The following is a 19,130-nucleotide window of genomic DNA, read 5'->3' as shown; positions in this document are numbered from 1 at the left end:
CTCCAACTTTGCCTCCCTCCCTTCCAACTTTTTCTCTCCCTTCTGTCCCTTTTTTTTTTTTTGCAAGGGTTTGCGGTGAAAATCCATGGCAGGCCAGCCCCAAGCTAGGCAAGGTCACTGCCAGTGAGCTACAACATCCCCAGACCTGCTGCCACTTCCTACGCAAGTAATTTGAATTATCTCTAAAGAGAAACTCTCACATTAGTCTACTTTCAGTAATTTCAGAAGAGTTGCTAACATGGGCACAAATCAGTTATGACAAGTCATTTTTGAGAAGCACGGCACAGAAAATGTTCCCAAAAAGAGGGTATTGAAAACGTCAGTTGGTTTTCAGGTCAGCATTTCTAGACTAGTATTTGTTGAAAATTCTTGAAACTCTTCTTTCAGATGTTTTTTTTTTTTTTTGGACTTTTCTTGGGCGTGAAAACATCTAAGGAAGCTGGCTGGTCCTTATAAATATATAGCCAAGAGAAGGATGGATATGACTCTCTGAAATGGATGTAAATCATGAACGTGAATTATATTGTTGATGTTAAGACAACGAGTTCATGGCTTGATGTACCAAAAGGTCATCCCAACATTGTTTTCCTCCCAAGTTAGCACTTGACTTGTTGATGAGTCACATATGAGGTTCGAATCAGAAGATGCACAACTCATCACTGGTTTTGTAAGCATGCAAGTTCCAAGCCCATAGGCCACCATGCATGATTAGACCTGTTGTTATTTACACTTACATGGCCAGAGCTGTATCACTGTCTCAAAGTTGCCAAATGAGAGTAGCTTGTTTTCCTCTCCAGCACCTGTATCGAATGACCAGCTTTCAAGTGGACTTCCCTGAGCCTTTTCAGTATCTGAACATGCGAGTCCAAAACACTTTAGTCCTACTACTAAAAAGGATACTCACTGTAACACTGTTTTTCTGACCATTAAATGGACAATAAGGTGACCCTGGTGTGCAAAGAACAGGACTCATTGAAGATGTAATGCCTGTTGGTGAATGACACTTTTCTAGGTTTCACGGGCCATGTGGAGGAATCAGCCCAAACACCTTGAAATACCACTTAATTCATAGTTTACTTAAGGACACATGTGGCTTAGGGAGAACTTCTTTCCTCTGAAAGTGTTTCTTCAAACGAGATGAGAGTCGAAAAGAAGGTATTGAGAACACTAAGTAAAATGGCTGTGCTTTGTGGAACTGGGAGGATTCCTCAATACATGTAACAATGTTTGTCACTGCCTTTGGACCTAACACGTATCAGTGTATATGAACAGAGGCACAGCAAGAAAGATAGCTGGCATAAAACACCAAGGGGAAGGGGCTAAGCTGCCTTACTAGGTTTACTTTTTTCACTCTGGTGGCACTTTCTGTTGTCTGTATGAACAGAGTTTCCAAGTACTTTCCCACTTAGCCGGCCTCTCTGTTATTCATACAGTTGAACTACCAGGGAGAGATGGATCAGTTTACCACCTGTGAGGCCTTTTCTTCCACATTTTCTGCCCATTGCATGCTTTGGTTTTTTCCAGCTCTTCCTACAAGCCCCCCTAATCCTGATCTCCCCTTAGTCCTTATGATTTCTTTAAGTTTCCCCTTTGCTCCTGTTCATGGAGTCCTGTGTACAGATATTATACCTGATTCTATTGAACTCTACTTAATCCTTTCTCACCTCTGTGCTCCTTTTACCAAGTCACTCCTCAACACTTACTGTAACCCTTTGAATATTTTGTCCATTGTCATTTAAAAAACTCTTTAAAAATTGAACCATTTCGCATGCAGATACAGTCTTCTTGGTCTGCTATTAATCCCCCACTACTGACATTGTAAGTTATTGACATGTACACTTCCAGACCGTTTTCAGATTTTTGATTTCTGTATATCTATCTGTCTCTCTATTTCCAAACATAACATGGTATTCTGAAAGTATCGTTCTGCTTTTGGAGCACTACATTGTGTTTTTCAGAAGCAGGCCTATAACACAGAGATGAATCCATGTTACCTAGGTTGAGTTCAAATTGGTATGTGCACTGTGATTCCCATTATATTGTTCTACCTACTAATGGACAGTTAAGTTATATCCAGACCTCCCAGCCTCCCGCATTAAGTAAAACCCCTGTGGAGAGACATGTAGATGCCTTTATGAACATATTGATAATTTTTCATGGCAGTGTTTTCCAAAAACCAGTTAGTAAAATCAATTGATTCCTTTGCAGCCTGAAGTTACCTTCATTCCAGTTTACTGGTATAAGAACCACAGTACATCAGCAACTATTCTCCAATAGTAGTTCAGGCAGAAGTCATTCTAGATAACAATCAGTGCGGGATCCTCCATGTATTTTACACAGCCCATGGCAGGGGACATCTAATCAGGTGAGACAGACTGATTAGATTTATTCTGTTTGTTTTCTTTGTTTTTTTAGGCCTGAATTTTTCACATTTCAATTAATTGTAGGTCAAGTATCAGGCGGATTCTTCCCTGGGCTTCAAATGTGATAAAGCTGCTTCTTATTTTTAAGAAGGCCGTTGCAATCCTGCATTTATTTTACACCTCAGTGCATGTTTTACACACAAACACACACCCCCCCTCACACACACACACATCAACAAACACAAACACATAATTAGAGCACATTTACCACTCAAATAAAGCTTTCACTATTAATTCATGACTAAGGTATTCTTTTAATAAGAATTGTGCCTTGGTCTCTACTGGGGAAACATTGTTCAATGTGCGTTCTCCGGTTTGTTGTAGGGCAGTGAATGTTCACTTGTTGGCAATGATATAGAAATGGGGAGTAAGAGTTTAAAAGTTTTTATAGTAGGTAGGCAGCGTCAGAGTATGGAATCTAAGAATAAGAAATTGGGGAATTTCCACTTTTTTTCTTCATTTCAATCTCCTAATAATTCATATATATTTTCCAAATGTCTCTGAGAAAACAAGGACTAGGTCAATCCACATAACCGTGAACCATGGCAGAATGCAATTCTGAATTTCATATAAACAGTCATAAAATCAAAAAGACAGGTGCTGGGGTTTTGGCTCAGCACTAGAGTGCTGGCTTCGCACTTTCAAAGGTCCTGAGTAGGATCCCCAACACCATATGTGTTGAATGAATGTGAATGAATGAAGCAATGCATGAGTGTATGATGAATGAATTAAAGGTATAAGGAGGAGGAGGAAGAGGAGAAGGTGGAGGAGAAATAGAAGAAGATGTTGAGTAATTTGACAGAAGGGAAAATGGGGAGCAGAGTGAGTTTAAAGTGTGGTTTCCAATTCCCAAACGTTAAATTACAGCATCTGGGAAAGAGAGAGAAGATGGGAGGGCAGGAGAGGGGGGAGAGTAGAGGATAGAAAAGGTAGCAGAATAGAACAGTTACTAATATGGCATTTTTTAAAAATGTGGATGTGTAAACAATGTGATTGTGCAATCTGTATATGGGGTAACAATGGGAGTTCATAACTCACTTGAATCTAATGTGGGAAATATGATATCTCAAGAGCTATGTAATGTTCTCAGCAACAAATATAAAAAAGAGGTCTTCATTTTTCTTTGTAGTTGAGGTCTCCTATTTCCGTGACATGTTTTGTTGTGTTCCCTCCTATAGTCCTCCCATGCTCTAGTTATTCTGATATGGAAAAACTAGCTGATATGCCCAACCAGTCTGAAAATCAGTGACAATTTTTCATTAAGCCTAAAGTCACTTCACATTTGCTACAGTCATACTAAATACACTTCTTTGTTGGGAGTTTCAAATATATTTCCATCAGCTAGATCACAAGTACCTAGAACTCCCATTCTTGTTTATGTAATAGTGAGTTCATCAGATTAAATGCTGTACTCTTGAATAAAACAAAATAGGAATAATTTACTCATAAGCTTCCTATGTTAACCATCTTTATTTACAAAATACTATCTTAAGAATTATAGTTTCATTGAGCTTCAATTGGAGCCAAAGTATAGTCAATTACTGAAGTAAAAGCAGTTACTTAAAAACTAAAAATGAGAGAAAAGTCAAATTACATTTGAAGAGAGAGCAACAGTATGACGTTTCTTGATTGGTTCTGGATGTTGAGTAACAGGCTCATTTGCAAGTGGAAGGAACCCTTCAGGGAAATCACTTGTACTTTCAGAATGCGGGTGTAGAGGGCTGAATTCCAGCTCTTGGGGGAAGATTGAGAGGAAAACCCTCTCCCTGCATAGACACTTCGCATTGGAAATGGAGTGGGTGGCGGGCCAGGTGGAAAATAATCTCCAGGTTCCCATACAAGTTTCCTCGGAGAGGTGGAGGAAAAAAAAAGGTCCTCTTCTCATGAACTGACTCCTTGGGTCAACTGGAAACAAGGCACCCCTTTGATTGCCAGCTTCAGTTCTTCCTCATTCACTTGAAAGAGTCTCCAGCTTGTTTTAGCTTCAGCTATTTGTGATCTGAGTGTTTCAGATTCACCTTGGAGAGACTGTATCCTTCTTGATAGATGCGCCCTCATTTCATCCTGTTGACCATGTTTAGCCTTCTGTGCTTTGAGCTCTTCTTCTAGAGAGAGCATTTCAACGCCATGGCTGGATTCGGACCAATGCAGCTTTTCGTAGGTTGCCTCCAGATGTTGTGCTTCCCTTGAACCCTTCTCAAACCTGCAGTCCTTTAAAGATGAGGCTAAGCCTTCATGTTCTTTTTCAACAAGGCTCACTTTTTCAAGAAGTCCACACTTTTTTTCAATAAGTCCCGCAAGATTTACAGCCAGCTTTTTTTCTCTTCCCACGTAAAGCCTGCTACTAACCGACTGAAAACATCTCCAGAAAAGTAAGAGAACAGCCAAAAATCTAAGAGCTGTACACATCACCAACTCCCAAGGAAAGCCATAAGGAAGATGGCCTGGCTTCATGTTTTCGGACAATGCTGCCACAACCGTTGATTCTTCTTCCAGAACCACCCACTAGTATGGCTGAGAGGCAGCCCTTGGCTCCTCCATCACACCAAGACGGCTTTGGCTCTTGCCACCACAACCACAGCCTGCCCAGGCAGGTCAACGCAGGTTGTGGACACTCAGGTGTTTGGTCAGGAACTCCAACCTGCACCAGGCAACGGAGCAGACCACTGCGATCCCCTTCAGGGTGTGTGCGTATGGCAGGTGGTGGGCGTATGGTGGTGGGAGCCATGATCAAGGGCTCCCAGTGGCCTTGTTGTGCTCAACTGCCCATCAGGGGAGTCTTGTCCCCTTCCCTACCCAGTGCATCCTCAAGTGCCACAGGTTTAGGTCCCTCCCACTCCAGCCAGAGAAAATTCCTCCCCATGCCACACACCCCTTGATTTGGTTTAGGCCAGGCCAAGGCGGGGCTTAGTAGGAAGATTCCATCCAGTCATCATAACATTCAGTTTGATGTCACTCAAATTCAAAAGCTGTCTAAACTGTTCAAACAGCTTTCAAGGCCTATATTGGTCTTTGTGTCGCTTGCCTTTTGTTTTATTTTATTTTATTTTTTTATTTTTTTTTTTGGCCTTTAGTTTTAGTGACTCAGTCCTTTCCCTGCCCTTGTACTCTCCCTATTTCCTCCTTCCTTGCTTCCTTCCTCCCTTCCTGGTTTTTCTCCTTTTCTTCTTCCTTCTTTTCTACCTCCCTCCATCCCTCCAACTTTGCCTCCCTCCCTTCCAACTTTTTCTCTCCCTTCTGTCCCTTTTTTTTTTTTTGCAAGAGTTTGCGGTGAAAATCCATGGCAGGCCAGCCCCAAGCTAGGCAAGGTCACTGCCAGTGAGCTACAACATCCCCAGACCTGCTGCCACTTCCTACGCAAGTAATTTGAATTATCTCTAAAGAGAAACTCTCACATTAGTCTACTTTCAGTAATTTCAGAAGAGTTGCTAACATGGGCACAAATCAGTTATGACAAGTCATTTTTGAGAAGCACGGCACAGAAAATGTTCCCAAAAAGAGGGTATTGAAAACGTCAGTTGGTTTTCAGGTCAGCATTTCTAGACTAGTATTTGTTGAAAATTCTTCAAACACTTCTTTCAGTTGTTTTTTTTTTTTTTTTTGGACTTTTCATGGGCTTGAAAACATCTAAGGAAGCTGGCTGGTCCTTATAAATATATAGCCAAGAGAAGGATGGATATGACTCTCTGAAATGGATGTAAATCTTGAACGTGAATTATATTGTTGATGTTAAGACAACGAGTTCATGGCTTGATGTACCAAAAGGACATCCCAACATTGTTTTCCTCCCAAGTTATCACTTGACTTGTTGATGAGTCACATATGAGGTTCGAAGGAGAAGATGCACAAGTCATCACTGGTTTTGTAAGCATGCAAGTTCCAAGCCCATAGGCCACCATGCATGATTAGACCTGTTGTTATTTACACTTACATGGCCAGAGCTGTATCACTGTCTCAAAGTTGCCAAATGAGAGTAGCTTGCTTTCCTCTCCAGCACCTGTATCGAATGACCAGCTTTCAAGTGGACTTCCCTGAGCCTTTTCAGTATCTGAACATGCGAGTCCAAAACACTTTAGTCCTACTACTGAAAAGGATACTCACTGTAACACTGTTTTTCTGACCATTATATGGACAATAAGGTGACCCTGGTGTGCAAAGAACAGGACTCATTGAAGATGTAATGCCTGTTGGTGAATGACACTTTTCTAGGTTTCACGGGCCATGTGGAGGAATCAGCCCAAACACCTTGAAATACCACTTAATTCATAGTTTACTTAAGGACACATGTGGCTTAGGGAGAACTTCTTTCCTCTGAAAGTGTTTCTTCAAACGAGATAAGAGTCGAAAAGAAGGTATTGAGAACACTAAGTAAAATGGCTGTGCTTTGTGGAACTGGGAGGATTCCTCAATACATGTAACAATGTTTGTCACTGCCTTTGGACCTAACACGTATCAGTGTATATGAACAGAGGCACAGCAAGAAAGATAGCTGGCATAAAACACCAAGGGGAAGGGGCTAAGCTGCCTTACTAGGTTTACTTTTTTCACTCTGGTGGCACTTTCTGCTGTCTGTATGAACAGAGTTTCCAAGTACTTTCCCACTTAGCCGGCCTCTCTGTTATTCATACAGTTGAACTACCAGGGAGAGATGGATCAGTTTACCACCTGTGAGGCCTTTTCTTCCACATTTTCTGCCCATTGCATGCTTTGGTTTTTTCCAGCTCTTCCTACAAGCCCCCCTAATCCTGATCTCCCCTTAGTCCTTATGATTTCTTTAAGTTTCCCCTTTGCTCCTGTTCATGGAGTCCTGTGTACAGATATTATACCTGATTCTATTGAACTCTACTTAATCCTTTCTCACCTCTGTGCTCCTTTTACCAAGTCACTTCTCAACACTTACTGTAACCCTTTGAATTTTTTGTCCATTGTCATTTAAAAAACTCGTTAAAAATTGAACCATTTCCCATGCAGATACAGTCTTCTTGGTCTGCTATTAATCCCCCACTACTGACATTGTAAGTTATTGAAATGTACACTTCAAGACCGTTTTCAGATTTTTGATTTCTGTATATCTATCTGTCTCTCTATTTACAAACATAACATGGTATTCTGAATGTATCGTTCTGCTTTTGGAGCACTACATTGTGTTTTTCAGAAACAGGCCTATAACACAGAGATGAATCCATGTTACCTAGGTTGAGTTCAAATTGGTATGTGCACTGTGATTCCCATTATATTGTTCTACCTACTAATGGACAGTTAAGTTATATCCAGACCTCCTCAAATCCCCCATTAAGTAAAACCCCTGTGGAGAGACATGTAGATGCCTTTATGAACATATTGATAATTTTTCATGGCAGTGTTTTCCAAAAACCAGTTAGTAAAATCAATTGATTCCTTTGCAGCCTGAAGGTACCTTCATTCCAGTTTACTGGTATAAGAACCACAGTATATCAGCAACTATTCTCCAATAGTAGTTCCGGCAGAAGTCATTCTAGATAACAATCAGTGCGGGATCCTCCATGTATTTTACACAGCCCATGGCAGAGGACATCTAATCAGGTGAGACAGACTGATTAGATTTATTCTGTTTGTTGGCTTTGTTTTTTTAGGCCTGAATTTTTCACATTTCAATTAATTGTAGGTCAAGTATCAGGCGGATTCTTCACTGGGCTTCAAATGTGATAAAGCTGCTTCTTATTTTTAAGAAGGCCGTTGCAATCCTGCATTTATTTTACACCTCAGTGCATGTTTTACACACAAACACACACACCCCCCCTCACACACACACACATCAACAAACACAAACACATAATTAGAGCACATTTAACACTCAAATAAAGCTTTCACTATTAATTCATGGCTAAGGTATTCTTTTAATAAGAATTGTGCCTTGGTCTCTACTGGGGAAACATTGTTCAATGTGCGTTCTGTGGTTTGTTGTAGGGCAGTGAATGTTCACTTGTTGGCAATGATATAGAAATGGGGAGTAAGAGTTTAAAAGTTTTTATAGTAGGTAGGCAGCGTCAGAGTATGGAATCTAAGAATAAGAAATTGGGGAATTTCCTCTTTGTTTCTTCATTTCAATCTCCTAATAATTCATATATATTTTCCAAATGTCTCTGAGAAAACAAGGACTAGGTCAATCCACATATCCGTGAACCATAGCAGAATGCAATTCTGAATTTCATATAAACAGTCATAAAATCAAAAAGACAGGTGCTGGGGTTTTGGCTCAGCACTAGAGTGCTGGCTTCGCACTTTCAAAGGTCCTGAGTAGGATCCCCAACACCATATGTGTTGAATGAATGTGAATGAATGAAGCAATGCATGAGTGTATGATGAATGAATTAAAGGTATAAGGAGGAGGAGGAAGAGGAGAAGGAGGAGTAGAAATAGAAGAAGATGATGAGTAATTTGACAGAAGGGAAAATGGGGAGCAGAGTGAGTTTAAAGTGTGGTTTCCAATTCCCAAACGTTAAATTACAGCAGCTGGGATAGAGAGAGAAGATGGGAGGGCAGGAGAGGGGGGAGAGTAGAGGATAGAAAAGGTAGCAGAATAGAACAGTTACTAATATGGCATTTTGTAAAAATGTGGATGTGTAAACAATGTGATTGTGCAATCTGTATATGGGGTAACAATGGGAGTTCATAACTCACTTGAATCTAATGTGGGAAATATGATATCTCAAGAGCTATGTAATGTTCTCAGCAACGAATATAAAAAAGAGGTCTTCATTTTTCTTTGTAGTTGAGGTCTCCTATTTCTGTGACATGTTTAGTTGTGTTCCCTCCTTTAGTCCTCCCATGCTCTAGTTATTCTGATATGGAAAAACTAGCTGATATGCCCAACCAGTCTGAAAATCAGTGACAATTTTTCATTAAGCCTAAAGTCACTTCACATTTGCTACAGTCATACTAAATACACTTCTTTGTTGGGAGTTTCAAATATATTTCCATCAGCTAGATCACAAGTACCTAGAATTCCCATTCTTGTTTATGTAATAGTGAGTTCATCAGATTAAATGCTGTACTCTTGAATAAAACAAAATAGGAATAATTTACTCATAAGCTTCCTATGTAAACCATCTTTATTTACAAAATACTATCTTAAGAATTATAGTTTCATTGAGCTTCAATTGGAGCCAAAGTATAGTCAATTACTGAAGTAAAAGCAGTTACTTAAAAACTAAAAATGAGAGAAAAGTCAAATTACATTTGAAGAGAGAGCAACAGTATGAGGTTTCTTGATTGGTTCTGGATGTTGAGTAACAGGCTCATTTGCAGGTGGAAGGAACCCTTCAGGGAAATCACTTGTACTTTCAGAATGCGGGTGTAGAGGGCTGAATTCCAGCTCTTGGGGGAAGATTGAGAGGAAAACCCTCTCCCTGCATAGACACTTCGCATTGGAAATGGAGTGGGTGGCGGGCCAGGTGGAAAATAATCTCCAGGTTCCCATACAAGTTTCCTCGGAGAGGTGGAGGGAAAAAAAAGGTCCTCTTCTCATGAACTGACTCCTTGGGTCAACTGGAAACAAGGCACCCCTTTGATTGCCAGCTTCAGTTCTTCCTCATTCACTTGAAAGAGTCTCCAGCTTGTTTTAGCTTCAGCTATTTGTGATCTGAGGGTTTCAGATTCACCTTGGAGGGACTGTATCCTTCTTGATAGATGCGCCCTCATTTCATCCTGTTGACCATGTTTAGCCTTCTGTGCTTTGAGCTCTTCTTCTAGAAAGAGCATTTAAACGCCATGGCTTGATTCGGACCAATGCAGCTTTTCGTAGGTTGCCTCCAGATGTTGCGCTTCCCTTGAACCCTTCTCAAACCTGCAGTCCTTTAAAGATGAGGCTAAGCCTTCATGTTCTTTTTCAACAAAGCTCACTTTTTCAAGAAGTCCACAATTTTTTTCAATAAGTCCCGCAAGATTTACAGCCAGCTTTTTTTCTCTTCCCACGTAAAGCCTGCTACTAACCGACTGAAAACATCTCCAGAAAAGTAAGAGAACAGCCAAAAATCTAAGAGCTGTACACATCACCAACTCCCAAGGAAAGCCATAAGGAAGATGGCCTGGCTTCATGTCTTCGGACAATGCTGCCACAACCGTTCGTGCTTCTTCCAGAACCACCCACTAGTATGGCTGAGAGGCAGCCCTTGGCTCCTCCATCACACCAAGACGGCTTTGGCTCTTGCCACCACAACCACAGCCTGCCCAGGCAGGCCAACGCAGGCTGCGGACACTCAGGTGTTTGGTCAGGAACTCCAACCTGCACCAGGCAACGGAGCAGACCACTGCGATCCCCTTCAGGGTGTGTGCGTATGGCAGGTGGTGGGCGTATGTTGGTGGGAGCCATGATCAAGGGCTCCCAGGAGCCTTGTTGTGCTCAACTGCCCATCAGGGGAGTCTTGTCCCCTTCCCTACCCAGTGCATCCTCAAGTGCCACAGGTTTAGGTCCCTCCCACTCCAGCCATAGAGAATTCCTCCCCATGCCACACACCCCTTGATTTGGTTTAGGCCAGGCCAAGGCGGGGCTTAGTAGGAAGATTCCATCCAGTCATCATAACATTCAGTTTGATGTCACTCAAATTCTAAAGCTGTCTAAACTGTTCAAACAGCTTTCAAGGCCTATATTGGTCTTTGTGTAGCTTGCCTTTTGTTTTATTTTATTTTATTTTATTTTTTGTTTTTTGTTTTTTTGGCCTTTAGTTTTAGTGACTCGGTCCTTTCCCTGCCCTTGTACTCTCCCTATTTCCTCCTTCCTTGCTTCTTTCCTCCCTTCCTGGTTTTTCTCCTTTTCTTCTTCCTTCTTTTCTACCTCCCCCCATCCCTCCAACTTTGCCTCCCTCCCTTCCAACTTTTTCTCTCCCTTCCGTCCCTTTTTTTTTTCTTGCAAGTGTTTGGGGTGAAAATCCATGGCAGGCCAGCCCCAAGCTAGGCAAGGTCACTGCCAGTGAGCTACAACATCCCCAGACCTGCTGCCACTTCCTACGCAAGTAATTTGAATTATCTCTAAAGAGAAATTCTCACATTAGTCTACTTTCAGTAATTTCAGAAGAGTTGCTAACATGGGCACAAATCAGTTATGACAAGTCATTTTTGAGAAGCACGGCACAGAAAATGTTCCCAAAAAGAGGGTATTGAAAACGTCAGTTGGTTTTCAGGTCAGCATTTCTAGACTAGTATTTGTTGAAAATTCTTCAAACTCTTCTTTCAGATGTTTTTTTTTTTTTTTGGACTTTTCTTGGGCTTGAAAACATCTAAGGAAGCTGACTGGTCCTTATAAATATATAGCCAAGAGAAGGATGGATATGACTCTCTGAAATGGATGTAAATCATGAACGTGAATTATATTGTTGATGTTAAGACAACGAGTTCATGGCTTGATGTACCAAAAGGACATCCCAACATTGTTTTCCTCCCAAGTTATCACTTGACTTGTTGATGAGTCACATATGAGGTTCGAAGGAGAAGATGCACAAGTCATCACTGGTTTTGTAAGCATGCAAGTTCCAAGCCCATAGGCCACCATGCATGATTAGACCTGTTGTTATTTACACTTACATGGCCAGAGCTGTATCACTGTCTCAAAGTTGCCAAATGAGAGTAGCTTGTTTTCCTCTCCAGCACCTGTATCGAATGACCAGCTTTCAAGTGGACTTCCCTGAGCCTTTTCAGTATCTGAACATGCGAGTCCAAAACACTTTAGTCCTACTACTAAAAAGGATACTCACTGTAACACTGTTTTTCTGACAATTAAATGGACAATAAGGTGACCCTGGTGTGCAAAGAACAGGACTCATTGAAGATGTAATGCCTGTTGGTGAATGACACTTTTCTAGGTTTCACGGGCCATGTGGAGGAATCAGCCCAAACACCTTGAAATACCACTTAATTCATAGTTTACTTAAGGACACATGTGGCTTAGGGAGAACTTCTTTCCTCTGAAAGTGTTTCTTCAAACGAGATGAGAGTCGAAAAGAAGGTATTGAGAACACTAAGTAAAATGGCTGTGCTTTGTGGAACTGGGAGGATTCCTCAATACATGTAACAATGTTTGTCACTGCCTTTGGACCTAACACGTATCAGTGTATATGAACAGAGGCACAGCAAGAAAGATAGCCGGCATAAAACACCAAGGGGAAGGGGCTAAGCTGCCTTACTAGGTTTACTTTTTTCACTCTGGTGGCACTTTCTGTTGTCTGTATGAACAGAGTTTCCAAGTACTTTCCCACTTAGCCGCCCTCTCTGTTATTCATACAGTTGAACTACCAGGGAGAGATGGATCAGTTTACCACCTGTGAGGCCTTTTCTTCCACATTTTCTGCCCATTGCATGCTTTGGTTTTTTCCAGCTCTTCCTACAAGCCCCCCTAATCCTGATCTCCCCTTAGTCCTTATGATTTCTTTAAGTTTTCCCTTTGCTCCTGTTCATGGAGTCCTGTGTACAGATATTATACCTGATTCTATTGAACTCTACTTAATCCTTTCTCACCTCTGTGCTCCTTTTACCAAGTCACTCCTCAACACTTACTGTAACCCTTTGAATTTTTTGTCCATTGTCATTTAAAAAACTCTTTAAAAATTGAACCATTTCGCATGCAGATACAGTCTTCTTGGTCTGCTATTAATCCCCCACTACTGACATTGTAAGTTATTGACATGTACACTTCCAGACCGTTTTCAGATTTTTGATTTCTGTATATCTATCTGTCTCTCTATTTACAAACATAACATGGTATTCTGAAAGTATCGTTCTGCTTTTGGAGCACTACATTGTGTTTTTCAGAAGCAGGCCTATAACACAGAGATGAATCCATGTTACCTAGGTTGAGTTCAAATTGGTATGTGCACTGTGATTCCCATTATATTGTTCTACCTACTAATGGACATTTAAGTTATATCCAGACCTCCCCCCCTCCCCCATTAAGTAAAACCCCTGTGGAGAGACATGTGGATGCCTTTATGAACATATTGATAATTTTTCATGGCAGTGTTTTCCAAAAACCAGTTAGTAAAATCAATTGATTCCTTTGCAGCCTGAAGTTACCTTCATTCCAGTTTACTGGTATAAGAACCACAGTATATCAGCAACTATTCTCCAATAGTAGTTCAGGCAGAAGTCATTCTAGATAATAATCAGTGCGGGATCCTCCATGTATTTTACACAGCCCATGGCAGGGGACATCTAATCAGGTGAGACAGACTGATTAGATTTATTATGTTTGTTTTCTTTGTTTTTTTAGGCCTGAATTTTTCACATTTCAATTAATTGTAGGTCAAGTATCAGGCGGATTCTTCCCTGGGCTTCAAATGTGATAAAGCTGCTTCTTATTTTTAAGAAGGCCGTTGCAATCCTGCATTTATTTTACACCTCAGTGCATGTTTTACACACAAACACACACCCCCCCTCACACACACACACATCAACAAACACAAACACATAATTAGAGCACATTTAACACTCAAATAAAGCTTTCACTATTAATTCATGACTAAGGTATTCTTTTAATAAGAATTGTGCCTTGGTCTCTACTGGGGAAACATTGTTCAATGTGCGTTCTCTGGTTTGTTGTAGGGCCGTGAATGTTCACTTGTTGGCAATGATATAGAAATGGGGAGTAAGAGTTTAAAAGTTTTTATAGTAAGTAGGCAGCGTCAGAGTATGGAATCTAAGAATAAGAAATTGGGGAATTTCCACTTTTGTTCTTCATTTCAATCTCCTAATAATTCATATATATTTTCCAAATGTCTCTGAGAAAACAAGGACTAGGTCAATCCACATATCCGTGAACCATAGCAGAATGCAATTCTGAATTTCATATAAACAGTCATAAAATCAAAAAGACAGGTGCTGGGGTTTTGGCTCAGCACTAGAGTGCTGGCTTCGCACTTTCAAAGGTCCTGAGTAGGATCCCCAACACCATATGTGTTGAATGAATGTGAATGAATGAAGCAATGCATGAGTGTATGATGAATGAATTAAAGGTATAAGGAGGAGGAGGAAGAGGAGAAGGAGGAGGAGAAATAGAAGAAGGTGATGAGTAATTTGACAGAAGGGAAAATGGGGAGCAGAGTGAGTTTAAAGTGTGGTTTCCAATTCCCAAACCTTAAATTACAGCAGCTGGGAAAGAGAGAGAAGATGGGAGGGCAGGAGAGGGGGGAGAGTAGAGGATAGAAAAGGTAGCAGAATAGAACAGTTACTAATATGGCATTTTGTAAAAATGTGGATGTGTAAACAATGTGATTGTGCAATCTGTATATGGGGTAACAATGGGAGTTCATAACTCACTTGAATCTAATGTGGGAAATATGATATCTCAAGAGCTATGTAATGTTCTCAGCAACGAATATAAAAAAGAGGTCTTCATTTTTCTTTGTAGTTGAGGTCTCCTATTTCCGTGACATGTTTAGTTGTGTTCCCTCCTTTAGTCCTCCCATGCTCTAGTTATTCTGATATGGAAAAACTAGCTGATATGCCCAACCAGTCTGAAAATCAGTGACAATTTTTCATTAAGCCTAAAGTCACTTCACATTTGCTACAGTCATACTAAATACACTTCTTTGTTGGGAGTTTCAAATATATTTCCATCAGCTAGATCACAAGTACCTAGAACTCCCATTCTTGTTTATGTAATAGTGAGTTCATCAGATTAAATGCTGTACTCTTGAATAAAACAAAATAGGAATAATTTACTCATAAGCTTCCTATGTAAACCATCTTTATTTACAAAATACTATCTTAAGAATTATAGTTTCATTGAGCTTCAATTGGAGCCAAAGTATAGTCAATTACTGAAGTAAAAGCAGTTACTTAAAAACTAAAAATGAGAGAAAAGTCAAATTACATTTGAAGAGAGAGCAACAGTATGAGGTTTCTTGATTGGTTCTGGATGTTGCGTAACAGGCTCATTTGCAGGTGGAAGGAACCCTTCAGGGAAATCACTTGTACTTTCAGAATGCGGGTGTAGAGGGCTGAATTCCAGCTCTTGGGGGAAGATTGAGAGGAAAACCCTCTCCCTGCATAGACACTTCGCATTGGAAATGGAGTGGGTGGCGGGCCAGGTGGAAAATAATCTCCAGGTTCCCATACAAGTTTCCTCGGAGAGGTGGAGGGAAAAAAAAGGTCCTCTTCTCATGAACTGACTCCTTGGGTCAACTGGAAACAAGGCACCCCTTTGATTGCCAGCTTCAGTTCTTCCTCATTCACTTGAAAGAGTCTCCAGCTTGTTTTAGCTTCAGCTATTTGTGATCTGAGGGTTTCAGATTCACCTTGGAGGGACTGTATCCTTCTTGATAGATGCGCCCTCATTTCATCCTGTTGACCATGTTTAGCCTTCTGTGCTTTGAGCTCTTCTTCTAGAAAGAGCATTTCAACGCCATGGCTGGATTCGGACCAATGCAGCTTTTCGTAGGTTGCCTCCAGATGTTGTGCTTCCCTTGAACCCTTCTCAAACCTGAAGTCCTTTAAAGATGAGGCTAAGCCTTCATGTTCTTTTTCAACAAGGCTCACTTTTTCTAGAAGTCCACACTTTTTTTCAATAAGTCCCGCAAGATTTACAGCCAGCTTTTTTTCTCTTCCCACGTAAAGCCTGCTACTAACCGACTGAAAACATCTCCAGAAAAGTAAGAGAACAGCCAAAAATCTAAGAGCTGTACACATCACCAACTCCCAAGGAAAGCCATAAGGAAGATGGCCTGGCTTCATGTCTTCGGACAATGCTGCCACAACCGTTGGTGCTTCTTCCAGAACCACCCACTAGTATGGCTGAGAGGCAGCCCTTGGCTCCTCCATCACACCAAGACGGCTTTGTCTCTTGCCACCACAACCACAGCCTGCCCAGGCAGGCCAACGCAGGCTGTGGACACTCAGGTGTTTGGTCAGGAACTCCAACCTGCACCAGGCAACGGAGCAGACCACTGCGATCACCTTCAGGGTGTGAGCGTATGGCATGTGGTGGGCGTATGGTGGTGGGAGCCATGATCAAGGGCTCCCAGGAGCCTTGTTGTGCTCAACTGCCCATCAGGGGAGTCTTGTACCCTTCCCCACCCAGTGCATCCTCAAGTGCCACAGGTTTAGGTCCCTCCCACTCCAGCCAGAGAGAATTCCTCCCCATGCCACACACCCCTTGATTTGGTTTAGGCCAGGCCAAGGTGGGGCTTAGTAGGAAGATTCCATCCAGTCATCATAACATTCAGTTTGATGTCACTCAAATTCTAAAGCTGTCTAAACTGTTCAAACAGCTTTCAAGGCCTATATTGGTCTTTGTGTCGCTTGCCTTTTGTTTTATTTTATTTTATTTTATTTTTTGTTTTTTTATTTGGCCTTTAGTTTTAGTGACTCAGTCCTTTCCCTGCCCTTTTACTCTCCCTATTTCCTCCTTCCTTGCTTCCTTCCTCCCTTCCTGGTTTTTCTCCTTTTCTTCTTCCCTCTTTTCTACCTCCCTCCATCCCTCCAATTTGCCTCCCTCCCTTCCAACTTTTTCTCTCCCTTCCGTCCCTTTTTTTTTTTTCTTGCAAGTGTTTGGGGTGAAAATCCATGGCAGGCCAGCCCCAAGCTAGGCAAGGTCACTGCCAGTGAGCTACAACATCCCCAGACCTGCTGCCACTTCCTACGCAAGTAATTTGAATTATCTCTAAAGAGAAACTCTCACATTAGTCTACTTTCAGTAATTTCAGAAGAGTTGCTAACATGGGCACAAATCAGTTATGACAAGTCATTTTTGAGAAGCACGGCACAGAAAATGTTCCCAAAAAGAGGGTATTGAATACGTCAGTTGGTTTTCAGGTCAGCATTTCTAGACTAGTATTTGTTGAAAATTCTTCAAACTCTTCTTTCAGTTGTTTTTTTTTTTTGGACTTTTCATGGGCTTGAAAACATCTAAGGAAGCTGGCTGGTCCTTATAAATATATAGCCAAGAGAAGGATGGATATTACTCTCTGAAATGGATGTAAATCATGAACGTGAATTATATTGTTGATGTTAAGACAACGAGTTCATGGCTTGATGTACCAAAAGGACATCCCAACATTGTTTTCCTCCCAAGTTAGCACTTGACTTGTTGATGAGTCACATATGAGGTTCGAAGGAGAAGATGCACAAGTCATCACCTTTTTTGTAAGCATGCAAGTTCCAAGCCCATAGGCCACCATGCATGATTAGACCTGTTGTTATTTACACTTACATGGCCAGAGCTGTATCACTGTCTCAAAGTTGCCAAATGAGAGTAGCTTGTTTTCCTCTCCAGCACCTGTATCGAATGACCAGCTTTCAAGTGGACTTCCCTGAGCCTTTTCAGTATCTGAACATGCGAGTCCAAAACACTTTAGTCCTACTACTGAAAAGGATACTCACTGTAACACTGTTTTTCTGACCATTAAATGGACAATAAGGTGACCCTGGTGTGCAAAGAACAGGACTCATTGAAGATGTAATGCCTGTTGGTGAATGACACTTTTCTAGGTTTCACGGGCCATGTGGAGGAATCAGCCCAAACACCTTGAAATACCACTTAATTCATAGTTTACTTAAGGACACATGTGGCTTAGGGAGAACTTCTTTCCTCTGAAAGTGTTTCTTCAAACGAGATGAGAGTCGAAAAGAAGGTATTGAGAACACTAAGTAAAATGGCTGTGCTTTGTGGAACTGGGAGGATTCCTCAATACATGTAACAATGTTTGTCACTGCCTTTGGACCTAACACGTATCAGTGTATATGAACAGAGGCACAGCAAGAAAGATAGCTGGCATAAAACACCAAGGGGAAGGGGCTAAGCTGCCTTACTAGGTTTACTTTTTTCACTCTGGTGGCACTTTCTGTTGTCTGTATGAACAGAGTTTCCAAGTACTTTCCCACTTAGCCTGCCTCTCTGTTATTCATACAGTTGAACTACCAGGGAGAGATGGATCAGTTTACCACCTGTGAGGCCTTTTCTTCCACATTTTCTGCCCATTGCATGCTTTGGTTTTTTCCAGCTCTTCCTACAAGCCCCCCTAATCCTGATCTCCCCTTAGTCCTTATGATTTCTTTAAGTTTCCCCTTTGCTCCTGTTCATGGAGTCCTGTGTACAGATATTATACCTGATTCTATTGAACTCTACTTAATCCTTTCTCACCTCTGTGCTCCTTTTACCAAGTCACTCCTCAACACTTACTGTAACCCTTTGAATTTTTTGTCCATTGTCATTTAAAAAACTCTTTAAAAATTGAACCATTTCGCATGCAGATACAGTCTTCTTGGTCTGCTATTAATCCCCCACTACTGACATTGTAAGTTATTGAAATGTACACTTCCAGACCGTTTTCAGATTTTTGATTTCTGTATATCTATCTGTCTCTCTATGTACAAACATAACATGGTATTCTGAAAGTATCGTTCTGCTTTTGGAGCACTACATTGTGTTTTTCAGAAGCAGGCCTATAACAAAGAGATGAATCCATGTTACCTAGGTTGAGTTCAAATTGGTATGTGCACTGTGATTCCCATTATATTGTTCTACCTACTAATTTACAGTTAAGTTATATCCAGACCTCCCCGCCTCCCCCATTAAGTAAAACCCCTGTGGAGAGACATGTGGATGCCTTTATGAACATATTGATAATTTTTCATGGCAGTGTTTTCCAAAAACCAGTTAGTAAAATCAATTGATTCCTTTGCAGCCTGAAGTTACCTTCATTCCAGTTTACTGGTATAAGAACCACAGTACATCAGCAA

Source organism: Callospermophilus lateralis, unplaced genomic scaffold (genome assembly GCF_048772815.1).
Source record: "Callospermophilus lateralis isolate mCalLat2 unplaced genomic scaffold, mCalLat2.hap1 Scaffold_841, whole genome shotgun sequence".
NCBI classification, from domain to species: domain Eukaryota; kingdom Metazoa; phylum Chordata; class Mammalia; order Rodentia; family Sciuridae; genus Callospermophilus; species Callospermophilus lateralis.
Note: the sequence above shows the minus strand (reverse complement) of the source record.